The sequence below is a fragment of the Macaca mulatta genome, chromosome 7 (genome assembly GCF_049350105.2).
Source record: "Macaca mulatta isolate MMU2019108-1 chromosome 7, T2T-MMU8v2.0, whole genome shotgun sequence".
NCBI classification, from domain to species: Eukaryota; Metazoa; Chordata; class Mammalia; order Primates; family Cercopithecidae; genus Macaca; species Macaca mulatta.
Genome location: NC_133412.1, coordinates 137,480,283 through 137,493,101, shown reverse-complemented (window position 1 = coordinate 137,493,101; position 12,819 = coordinate 137,480,283). Strand labels below are relative to the sequence as shown.

The 12,819-nt window shown below is 44.8% G+C and overlaps 1 protein-coding gene across 1 annotated transcript in view; it reads right to left on the bottom strand.

The window, feature by feature from the left end:
- Positions 1 to 12,819, bottom strand: part of MTHFD1 (methylenetetrahydrofolate dehydrogenase, cyclohydrolase and formyltetrahydrofolate synthetase 1) — a 74,029-nt gene that overhangs the window by 60,472 nt on the left and 738 nt on the right.

The window sequence follows — 12,819 nt, the reverse complement described above, 5'->3', positions numbered from 1 at the left end:
GCCCAGGCTGGAGTGCAATGGCACGATCTTGGCTTACCACAACCTCCATCTCCCAGGTTCAAGCGATTCTCCTGCCTCAGCCTCCCAAGTAGCTGAGATTACAGGCATGCGCCACCACGCCCAGCTAATTTTGTATTTTTAGTAAACACAGAGTTTCTCTACATTGGTCAGGCTGGTCTCAAACTCCCGACCTCAGGTGATCCCCCCACCTTGGCCTCCCAAAGTGCTGGGATTACAGGCGTGAGCCACTGAGCCCGCCTTGTATTTCTCTTTTAAATCAAAAACACTGGCCAGGAGCAGGCAATGGTTCATGCCTGTAATCTCAGGACTTTGGGAGGCTAAAGCAAGAGGATTGCTTTAGAACAGGAGTTTAAGACTATCCTGGGCAACATAGTGAGACCCCATCTCTACAAAAAATAAAAAATTAGCTGGGAGTGGTGGCAGGCACCTGTAGTCCCAGCTACTCAGGAGGCTGCGGCAGGAGGATGGGTAGAACCCAGGAGGTTGAGGCTGCAGTGAGCTATGATGGTGCCATTGCACTCCAGCCAGGATGATAGAGCAAGACTGTCTCCAAAAAAAATAAAATAAAAACACCAGTGAATGGACATTATCTGGTTTAATGTGTACAGGAACTTCCCATCAATTTTCCAGGCCACAAGTAGACGTGGCTCTTTTTCTTTTTTCTTTTTTTTGAGACGGGGACTTGTTCTTGCCCAGGCTAGAGTGCAATGGTGCGATATCTGCTCACTGCAACCTCTGCCTCCTGGGTTCAAGCGATTCTGCTGCCTCAGCCTCCGGAGTAGCTGAGATTACAGGCGCGTGCCACCATGCCCAGCTAATTTTTGTATTTTTAGTAGAGATGGGGTTTCACCATGTTGGTCAGGCTGGTCTTGAACTCCTGACCTCATGATCCACCCATCTCAGCCTCCCAAAGTGCTGGGATTACAGGAGTGAGCCACTGTTCCCGGCCAACTGGATCTTTTCTAACTCCTACTGACACTAACTGACCAAAGGGTTCAGGGATAATTGAAAATGTATTAGTTGATGGCATTCAAAATCATATAGTAAACAAATGAAAACTTAGACCAACACTTCTAGAAAGTGCCGATCCTCATCTTTTTTCACATTTCCACTCTCCAGGTGCTGTCATGAAAAAATTTTATAGGAACAAACTCAAGCACACACCTTTTGCTCAACCTACACTAGTAAGATTACCACAGGGTATCCACATAAGGTTGAATGATGAATCAATGAATCCCCCTCCAAATTCAGCATAAACTTACAAATTATATTATAATTCACAAAGGAATTTTCCCTACCAAGAATTTAACACAAGGCTAAAAGTATAACCTCCTGCAGTCTCCTTATTAGAGTGAAAAAAAGTATAACCTCTTGCAAAACTAAGACGATCAATTTACTAACATACAACTTCTCAACTGTCAGGCCTCTGAGCCCAAGCCAAGCCCACCGCATCCCCTGTGACTTGCACGTGTATGCCCAGATGGCCTGAAGTAACTAAAGAATCACAAAAGAAGTGCAAATGTCCTGCCTCGACTTAACTGATGACATTCCACCACAAAAGAAGTGAAAATGGCCGGTGGTTGCCTTAAGCGATGATATTATCTTGTGAAATTCCTTTTCCTGGCTCTTCCTGGCTCAAAAAGCTCCCCCACTGAGCACCTTGTAACCCCCACTCCTGCCCGCCAGAGAACAACCCCCCTTTGACCGTAATTTTCCTTTACCTGCCCAAATCCTATAAAACGGCCCCACACTTATCTGGCCCCACACTCATGTCCCTTCGCTGACTCTCTTTTCGGACTCAGCCCGCCTGCACCCAGGTGATTAAAAAGCTTTATTGCTCACACAAAGCCTGTTTGGTGGTCTCTTCACACGGACATGCGTGACATCAACAATACTCTAGGATGTCAAGTAAATGAAATTACATCCATAAATAAATACCTGAATAGCTCAACCTTGCCCAGTTATGATATATGATACAACGTTCAACTTGAACAAGCTCTGTCCCTCTTGGAAAACCAGTTTTGTCATTTGTCACATGGACATTCACAAACAGCTCTTCCTTCATTCTAATTTGGTTACTCTCAGCTCCACTTCTCCACATGTCACAAAAAAACTGACATAAACAGGCACACAAGAAATAGATTATTTGGACTGGCCTAGTAAACATCAAGAATGTTGAATGGTACAAGAAAGAAGTCATACCCAAGATTTCCAATTTTTATTTATTTTTATTTATTTATTTTATTATTATTTTTTTTTGGAACAGGGTCTGGCTCTATCGCCCAGGCTGGAGTGCAGTGGCACAATCACAGCTTACTGCAATCTCCACCTTCTGGGCTCAAGCCATCCTCCCACTTCAGCCTCCCAAGTAGGTGGGACTATAGGTGCACACCACCACACTCAGCTAATTTTTGTATTTTTTGTAGAGATGGGGTTTTGCCATGTTGCCCAGGCTGATCTTGAACTGAGCTCAAGTGATCCTCCCACCTTGGCCTCCCAAAAATGCTGGGATTACAGGTATGAGCCACTGCACCCAGCTCAAATTTTATTTCTAGTTAGTGACCTTGTTTTTTCAAATCAGTATTCTCTACAATAATATAGCTCAAAAGAATAGACCATTGGATTTTTTTTCTTTTTAAACTGGGATTAGACCTGGATAAAGACCACAGTTCGCTCTGAGACAAGAGAACAGGGAATACTGCAGTGTTCACACCCCAGCAGTTCCAGGCCTAGCTGCTCCCCTAAATGACAATCAGATGTGGTGCTGGGCATAGCCCAATACCCCTACACAGTCATCCAGGCTCTCTTTGGTCCAAAGTCTTATATAATCATTCTTGCCGAAATCCATTATAAATTCCAATTCACTGTTTAACATCATGGCTCAATTTTAAATCTTTAACATGTTACGACAGAGAAAAAAACACATTGCTAAAATATAACCTTTAACTCTTATTATGGATATAGAAAAATGAGTAAATAAAAATAAAATATAACATGGACATTTCAACAGAAGCTATATGGTAGGCAAAGGAGGCAGCGTGAAATGTACATGATTAAAATAAGGCTGCCTTTAGACAACAAAAATGCTGAAATGTGCCACAAGCTTAGAGGAGTTCTCAAATAATTCTCAAAAGGCACAGGAAAAACAACTTTAGTAACTGATCAGAGAAGAACCAAGAACATTCACCTTCAAAATACAGGGCTTTGGGCCGGGTGTGATAGCTGATGCCTATAATCCCAGCACTTTGGGAGGCCGAGGCGGGCAGATCACGAGGTCAGGAGTTTGAGACCAGTCTGGCCAATATGGTGAAACCCCGTCTCCACTAAAAAATACAAAAAATTAGCCAGGCGTGGTGGTGCATGCCTGTAGACTCGGCTACTCAGGAGGCTGAGGCAGGAGAATCGCTTGAACTCGGGAGGCGGAGGTTGCAGTGAGCAGAGATCCTGCCACTGTGCTCCAGCCTGGGCGACCCACTGAGACTCCGTTTCAAAACAAAAAACAACAACAAAAAAAAACAGGGCTTCTTCTAAAACAACAACAACAACAACAACAACAACAACAACAAAAAACAGGTTGTCAGGCCTCTGAGCCCAAGCCAAGCCATCACATCCCATGTGACTTGCACGTATACGCCCAGACGGCCTGAAGTAACTGAAGAATCACAGAAGAAGTGCAAATGCCCTGCCTGGCCTTAACCGATGACATTCCACCACAAAAGTGAAAATGGCCGGTCCTTGCCTTAAGCGATGATTATCTTGTGAAATTCCTTTTCCTGGCTCTTCCTGGCTCTTCCTGGCTCAAAAAGCTCCCCCACTGAGCATCTTGTGACCCCCTACTCCTGCCCGCCAGAGAACAACCGCCCCTTTGACGGTAATTTTCCTTTACCTACCCAAATCCTATAAAAGGGCCCCACCCTTATCTCCCTGGGCTGACTCTCTTTTGGGACTTAGCCCGCCTGCACCCAGGTGAAATAAACAGCCAGGTGCTCACACAAAGCCTGTTTGGTGGTTTCTTCACATGAACGCGCATGACACAGGTCTTCTTCTAAACAAGGACACAATGTATCCCCCTGCCCCAATAGATTACTGTTACAAGATTTTTTTTTTTTTTTAGACGGAGTCTCGCTCTGTCACCCAGGCTGGAGTGCAGTGGCGCGATCTCGGCTCACTACAAGCTCCGCCTCCCGGGTTCACGCCATTCTCCTGCCTCAGCCTCCGGAGTAGTTGGGACTACAGGCGCCCACCGCCACGCCCGGCGAATTTTTTGTATTTTTAGTAGAGACAGGGTTTCACTGTGTTAGCCAGGATGGTCTCTGTCTCCGGACCTCATGATCCGCCCAAAGTGCTGGGATTACAGGCATGAGCCACGACACCCGGCTGTTATAAGATTTTTAAAATGCAGAACGCAAATGTTTTACTTAATATGTCTTATTCCCATTTTGTTTATTTGTTGATTTATTTCATTTGTTCATTAACAATTTTCATACTACTAAAAAATACTTCGGCCGGGCACTGTGGCTCACGCCTGTAATCCCAGCACTTTGGGAGGCTGAGGCAGGTGGATCACCTGAGCTCGGGAGTTTGACACAGCCTGAGCGGTGAAACCCTGTCTCTACTAAAAATACAAAAAAAAAAAAAAATTAGCCGGGCGTGGTGGCGCATGCCTGTAGTCCCAGCTACTCAGGAGGCTGAGGCAGGAGAATCGCTTGAACCCGGGAGGCAGAGGTTGCCGTGAGCCAAGATCGCGCCACTGCCCTCCAGCCTAGGCAACAAGAGCGAAACTCCATCTCGAAAAAAAAAAAACCTTCAAAAAATGTTTAAAAACTTAATATGTAGTTCCTTGTAAAAATAATTGTGATTGTGAGGCCACCTAGTGTTCTAAGAAATACATGTATTTCAAATTCATAGTCATTTAAGTCAAATTAAAACACTAAATTAACCTTCTCGTTGAAAGAAAACTGATTTTCACCTATCACTAATATAGCAAAAGCTACATTATATCAGTATACAAGACAGTCAATTGATAATAGTACTATTATTACACTGAAGAATATTTACCAAAAAATTATTATAATTTAACCCAAACATTTACCAAATTTGACAGGTATCTCAAATACATATTTGAAAGCTTAATGTGAGGAAACTATTTTATGCTTCATTGGAAGTTTACAATGTAAAGTTCTTCCATCCAATTCTCTCTAACTCAAAGCCCTTAGAAAGCAAAGGTAAACTGCTTGATATTTATGACATGAAAATAAGTCAGAATAGTGTAAAATTTTAATGAATCCTATAATTCTTAGTAAGGGTAAAGACCATCATTAATCCACATGCACAGTGACACAATAACTCATGTTAAGCTTCTGGATCAGGGTTTTTCAGTCTCAGCACCACTGACATTTGGACCAGATCATCCTTTGTTAAGGGGACTATCCAGCTGCGGGATGCTCAGCACCAGTCCTGGCTTCTACCGCTAGATGCCAATAGTACACCCCTTCCCCGTATGACAATCCAAAAGACTCCAGGCATGCCCAGTACCCTGAGGTAGAGGGAGTAAAAAACTGCCCCATTTGACAACCTCTGATCTAGTGCAATAAATGGACTGGGTTGGATTGGTTAAGGCTTTATAAAATTTAGGATTTTAAAAGTGGACCGTTAAGTTCATTCAGAAAAAGGTCTCAAAGAGAAAAGCACCTTCGGAGTCCTGGTACAGGCAACCAAGTGTGGTAGGATTCCTGAACAATGAGGTCCCACCTCCCCCACCCCCACCCACTCAAGGATGAAGGGGGCAGGCAGCATCTACTCAGATCCAACGAATTGGTGGCATGAAGAATAGACAGCATAGTATTGCTAAACTTTTCATACCTTTCAAAAAGTCAGGCATCCAGATTTTTATGTGTAACTACAGGCATAAATGTGTTGGGAAGTAATCTAATGTTGTAAAGTAATAAATGTGTTGGGAAGTAATCTAATTCTGTAAGCCAAACAAAAAACATTTGGCCTCTAGGCCACAATTTTATCACCTTCTGCCAGTAGCAAGAGTTTTGAGACAAGACAGGGTTGGCTCTGAGTACGAGGATCTGTAAGAAGCTATGCTTAACTATATGTCAACAAAGGAGAGGTGATACCAGCAAGTCTGCTGGTGAGAACAGGCAGACTCCTAATCCTAACTCTGAGAATTAGTCTCACCATTGGAGGATTACCTAACCATAGATCTGGCCACTAGAGCTGACTAGGGCTCCAGTGAACAACTCTAGGTCCCTTGCAGGCCTCTGGATCATCAGACGGGAATGTAGAAAGAATGGAGAAGGTAAGGGTTCTCCACTTGGAGGGAAGAACCTGCCAAGAGCTCATAATGAGAAAAGCCTCACAAGGACCTGGCCTTCCTGCTTTTCAAAAAGACTAAAGAAAACCTTAGGTAGAAAAGGTTAGGTCTAAAAGGCTGCTAACTAAGGAGGGGCTGGTATTTGGGCACCTAAACCCAAAGATCACTTATCATGTTAAGTCATTCATTGCAGTCAAGATTAAGATTAAGTTCCTAACAGGCTCTGGCAAAACCTTTTTACAGAAATGCTCCCTTATCTCCTGGGACCTCTCAATCATCAGATACCAAGCAGTCCATCTCCTGTCCAGGCTTGTGGTGAGGGGCAAAAAAAAAAAAGGCTGAGCCAGCAAAGTAAGTAGGTCTGACCTGTCTCTAACCAGTCAAAATTGGACTATAACCTCAAAAATGACTTTTTGAAGAGAATCTGTTTGGGTGCTTCCCAACCAGACTGAGGGGTGGAATGATTTCCTCACAATGGAAAGGCCTCAGGCAGAACCAAAGTCAGGGTGTCTCCTGCTGGGGGGTAGAAGTTTGCAATTCCTTCTAGCAAGCCAATGACAAGCCCATGGTAGGGAAAGAAATGCACCATCGAGCCTCTGCCACCAACCTTGGAACACCTGCGCAAGTCACTTCGCTTCTGGCTAAAGTGTCATAAACTGCAAAATTGAGGGGAAGGGTAGTAGCTGAGCGTCTGAGGATTCTTGAGTGTGGCACCTTTAGCCACCCACTTCTTCGAGGTCAAGGATTTACAAGGTGCCCGAAGCTGCTTTTTGGTCAATTAAGGGGAGCAAAGGAGAGCCAACTGCACAGTGCAGGGGGAATGGGGGCCTTCTGCACTGTGGATGGGATGTCACAGAAGCTTGTTTTGAGAGTCTTACATTCTTTTAATCCTTGGGGCAACCTCAGGAAGTAGACAGTTCTCATCATCCCTACTGCACAGAGAGGAAAGTGAGGCTAACTTTTCCAAGGCCACACAAGCAGTCCCTGCCCCCTAACCTCTATTCTACCAACCTCTACTGAGTCAATTAGAGGAGAAGGGAGCCATTTCCCTCCACTCCAAGGACCCTCCTCTGTGCTAGGCCAGCTTTCCTTCTAGAAGATTCTTCATGAAAATAGGGGATGTAACAGGGAACCATACACCTCTGCTCAGAACCCCACTACCCAAATCCCAAACTGCCTGATCCCAACCCCCCGATGGACAAGGACAGACACTTATTTGCAAACCACATCCCCAATCAGGTGCCATGACCATAGCAGTTGGCTGCCAGCTCAGGGCTCTGCTGCACTATCGCTGCTACCTGCCCAACAGCCTGGCTGGAGTCCTAGCTGAAGGTCCCAGCCTCTCTGGAACTCTGACCTCTCCTGCACAGGCTTCCAGAAGCAATCCAGCTATGACAGTCAAGGTTCCATGTAACTTTTGAACAACCTGCACTTTGGAGTTCATTACAGGCAAATTTTTTTTTTTTTTTTTTTTTTTTTTGAGATGGAGTTTTGCTCTTGTTGCCCAGACTGGAGTGCAATGGTGCCATCTCGGCTCACTGCAACCTCCTCCTCCCAGGTTCAAGCCATTCTCCTGCCTCAGCCTCTGGAGTAGCTGGGATTACAGGCATGTGCCACCACACCCTGCTAATTTTGTATTTTTACTAGAGACGGGGTTTCACCATGTTAGTCAAGCTGGTCTCCAACTCCTGACCTCAGGTGATCCACCTGCCTTGGCCTCCCAAAGTCCTAGGATTACAGGCACGAGCCACCACGCCCTGTCCAGGCAAATCTTTTTAAGCATAAAAGGGCCTACATGTATTTAATCTACAAGACAAAGTAAAAGCCTTATCCATGTTAACTCAGTAACCAAGAAGACCTGCCCTTCACTATGGCAAGCAAATTATTTTTACAAAAACAGTTCTTCTAGCCCTGTAGCTAAAATGTACAGCCAAGGTTCCAAACTTTTATCCTTGATCACTAGGATAAATTCTAATTTTAAGTCTCAAGATTATAAGCCAGCTCCCAAAGGTACAGGCTGGATAAAGACACACATAACTTTTTTATTCAATGAGTACTTTCTAAGTACCTATTTACTAAAACTTACCGTGTACCAACGACTTCTCTAAATGCTTTATAGGTATTAACTCATTTAATTCTAACAACCTTATGAGTTAGGTGACATTACTACTCCAATATACAGAAGCTAAGGCACAGAGGTAAATTGCATGACCCAGTGATGCACAGAGAAGGAGGCAGCACCGTGCTTAGGCTCTGGAGCTACCATCCACAGCGAGCTTACAAACATACCCAACTTGCCCTGCACTTGGCCAGCAAACACTCGCAGCACCTACTCAAACCATCTGCCTCTTCACAACTAGTCTCTTTAGAAAGGAGACTTCATCAAGAAAAATGCCACCAATGGAGAAAGCAGGCTTAATTTATAGCAAATTAAGGGAAGGGAAAACCAAAGAAATCATATAACTGTAGTAAGCCCCACTTTGAAAGGTGTACTTACAGAACAACTATGCTTTCTTGTCTACAAAGCAAGGTGGGTCTTCCAACACTATCTAATGCACATCCTTCTCCCACTTTGCATAATCTTTTTTTTTTTTTTTTTTTTTGAGACAGTCTCGCTCTGTCGCCCAGGCTGGAGTGCAGTGGCCAGATCTCGGCTCACTGCAAGCTCCACCTCCCGGGTTCATGCCATTCTCCGGACTACAGGTGCCCGCCACCTCGCCCGGCTAGTTTTTTGTATTTTTTAGTAGAGACGGGGTTTCACCGCGTTAGCCAGGATGGTCTCGATCTCCTGACCTCGTGATCCGCCCGTCTCGGCACTCCCAAAGTGCTGCGATTACAGGCTTGAGCCACCGCCCAGCCACTTCGCATAATCTTTTAAAAGACTTCTGCCCAGGGCAGGGTCAAGTTCCTCTACTCAGGAGCCTCTACTCAGTCAGCTTCTCACAGGGCCATTGCCATTGACCCCCAAAGCAGTAATTTACTAACTGGTGAGGACAAAGGTCCATGGCACAGGCTGTGTTTTTGGTCAGGAGCTATTTCCCCCACAAAATTGGCAGGCTTATGGCTCCACCTCCTTCAAGTCTTTGCCCGTAAGTCACTTTTACAAAGACTATGACTCCCATATTTAAAATTGCAGCCACCAAGCCACAGAAATTCCTGTCCCTCTTTTCTGCTCTGGTGTTCTCTTTGTGCTTCTCACCAGCTCACAATTTGTTTCACCTATTTCAACGTCTGTCTCTACCCATCAGTATGCAAATTTAATGAGGGTAGGGATTTGGGCTGTTCACTGTTAAGAGTCTCAGAGCTTTGAAGATTGCCTGGCTTAGAGGACACACACAGCTATTTGTTGAGTAAGTGAATAAATACCCACAAAGAACAGATACTTGTCTCTACCTCTCGGACCTTCCCCCAGTTGTCAAATTCAGGCTGCAACCTTAGAATTCCCTGTAAGGAAGAAATGGGGCTTTTACTTCCAAAGAAAGATAATTTGGCAACTAAATCCATCATGTAAGTACCCAGTTTCCCACAGAGTAGAGCAGGTAGAGAAGGAATCTGGAATGCTGAACTCTGTCAATGTTCGGGATCCCAGGAAGGTATAAAAGGAGAATAATAGAAGAGGACAAAAGTCAGGGATAGCATTCTCAGCAGGGTGGGAAACATGGTAATGAGAGGAAGACTACAAAGAAAAAGCAAAGCGCTGGGCGCAGTGACTCACGCCTATAATCCTAGCACTTTAGGATGCAGAGGCGGACAGATCACTTGAGGACAGAAGTTCAAGACCAGCCTGACCAACATGGTGAAACCTGAGGTCAGGAGTTCAAGACCAGCCTGACAAACATGGTGAAACCCCATCTCTACTAAAAATACAAAAATTAGCCGGGCATGGTAGTACATGCCCGTAGTCCCAGCTACCTGGGAGGCTGAGGTGGGAGAATCGTTTGAACCCAGGAGACAGAGGTTACAGTGAGACAACATCGTGCCATTGCACTCCAGCCTAAACAACAGAGCGAGACCCTGTCTGGAAAAAAAAAAAAGAAAGAAAGAAAGAAAAGCTTATGAAATTCCTTTTAGCAAGTAGTAAGTGCTGGTTAGAATGAAAAACATCATATACTGAGTGAAGACATTAGTTTTAGTTGAGCCATTGCCATTCACCCTTGGACAAATCACACCACTTTTCTGGTCTCCAGTGATTTCCTAATCCGCAGGATGGAATGTGGGAAGTGGGCTGGATTTTTAAGAAATTCTAGGACTGGTGCGGTCGCTCACGCCTGTAATCCCAGCATTTTGGGAGGCCGAGGTGGGTGGATCATGGGGGGTCAAGAGTTAGAGACCAGCCTGACCAACATGGTGAAAGCCTGTCTCTACTAAAAATACAAAAATTAGCCAGGCGGGGTGGCACACACCTGTAATCTCAGCTACTCGGGAGGCTGAGGCAGGAGAATCACTTGAACCTGAGAGGTGGAGGTTGCAGTGTGCCGAGATTGTGCCACTGCACTCCAGCCTGGGCAACAAGAGTGAACCTCTGTCTCAAACAAACAAACAAACTAGCTGGACATGGTGGCACACCTGTAATCCCAGTTACTTGGGAGGCTAAAGCAGAAGAATCGCTTGAACCCAGGAGGCAGAGGTTGCAGTGAGCTGAGATCACACCATTGCACTCCAATCTGGGTGACAAGAGTAAAACTCCATCTCAAAAAAAAAAAAAAAAAAAGGCCGGGCGCGGTGGCTCAAGCCTGTAATCCCAGCACTTTGGGAGGCCGAGGCGGGCGGATCACGAGGTCAGGAGATCGAGACCATCCTGGCTGACACGGTGAAACCCCGTCTCTACTAAAAAAAATACAAAAAACTAGCCGGGCGAGGTGGCGGGCGCCTGTAGTCCCAGCTACTGGGGAGGCTGAGGCAGGAGAATTGCGTGAACCCGGGAGGCGGAGCCTGCAGTGAGCTGAGATCTGGCCACTGCACTCCAGCCTGGGCGGCAGAGCGAGACTCCGTCTCAAAAAAAAAAAAAAAAAAAAAAAATTAGCTAGGCGTGATGGCAGGCACCTGTAATCCCAGCTACTCAGGAGGCTGATGTGAGAGAGAGAGAATTGCTTGAACGCAGGAGGCAGAGGTTGCAGCGAGCCAAATTGGACACAGCAAGACTTCATCTCAAAAAAAAAAAAAAAGATCTCAAGGCAGCAGCTACCACGTAAAAAAAAAAAAAAAAAAAAGATAATGAATCATTCATATATACATTAACTAATTACTGATCATTAATACAACATATATCGAATACTTATCATGTGCCAGAAAGAATTCTAAATGATCATCTGTTAGGAACCCATTTAATTCTACTGACATCCCAATGACCTAGACATGACTTTTACTTAACATCTGAGGAAACTTTGGCACAGAGAGGTTAATTAATTTGCTTAAAACCACACAAGTAGTAAGGCATGAAAGAGGGTTTCTAGGTGTTTAGGATATAGACAAAAATAAGACAATACATGTATTTGCCCTTATGGAGTTGATAAACATATTTAATTTGCTCTCCAATCAACGAAAGCATATTCAGTGAGCACCTGTTCTCAGTGCCGGCCAAGGTGCATTATTTTTGCAGTAAATTATCTACACTGTTATTATGCACTGAATTATCTCTTCACAGTCCTTCTAAAAGGAAGATTTTTATATCAAAAAAAAAAGCCACTGGAAAAGGAAGTTCGAATACTGGCAAACAAAAAAGAAAAGTCACGCAGAAATACAGTTTAGCAAGCCACATTTGAAAAGCACTAAGCAATAAGTATTGTGATTTCTTTTTTTTTTTTAGACGGAGTTTCGCTCTTGTTGCCCAGGCTGGAATGCAAAGGTGCATCTCGATCACTGCAACCTCCGCCCCCCCCAGCCCCGGGTTCAAGCGATTCTCCTGCCTCAGCCTCCCAAGTAGCTGGGATTACAGGTACCTGCCACCACACTCGGCTAATCTTTTGTATTTTTGGTAGAGATGGGGTTTCACCATGTTGGATAGGCTGGTCTTGAGCTCCAGACCTCAGGTGATCCACCTGCCTTGGCCTCCCAAAGTGCTGGAATTACAGGCATGAGACACTGGGCCCAGCCTTTTCACCACCAATGACTTTGTAATTCACTCAAAAACCTCTATTACAAAGTTAGGAGTTACAGGACAATTACAATTTAGTAACTGCTGTGACTGGCAACAGTTACTTAAATAACTGGTGATGTGAAAGGTCCCAAGAGCAAACTCAGTAAGGTCACACAGAATATATCTTTCCCTCCTTCCTCTACTAGATAGAATATATCTTTCCCTCTTCCTTCTACTCTCATTTTTCCTCACCAGTCACCTCCCAGACAAAAAGCTGCCAGTGTTACTTCCTGGGAGTAAAGATGGCAACGATACCCACTAATTAAGCAATCAGATGTCCCGCAAGGGTAGAACAGGCAGAGGTCAAGTGGAATGCAGAATATTCTCAGGACTCAGGAGC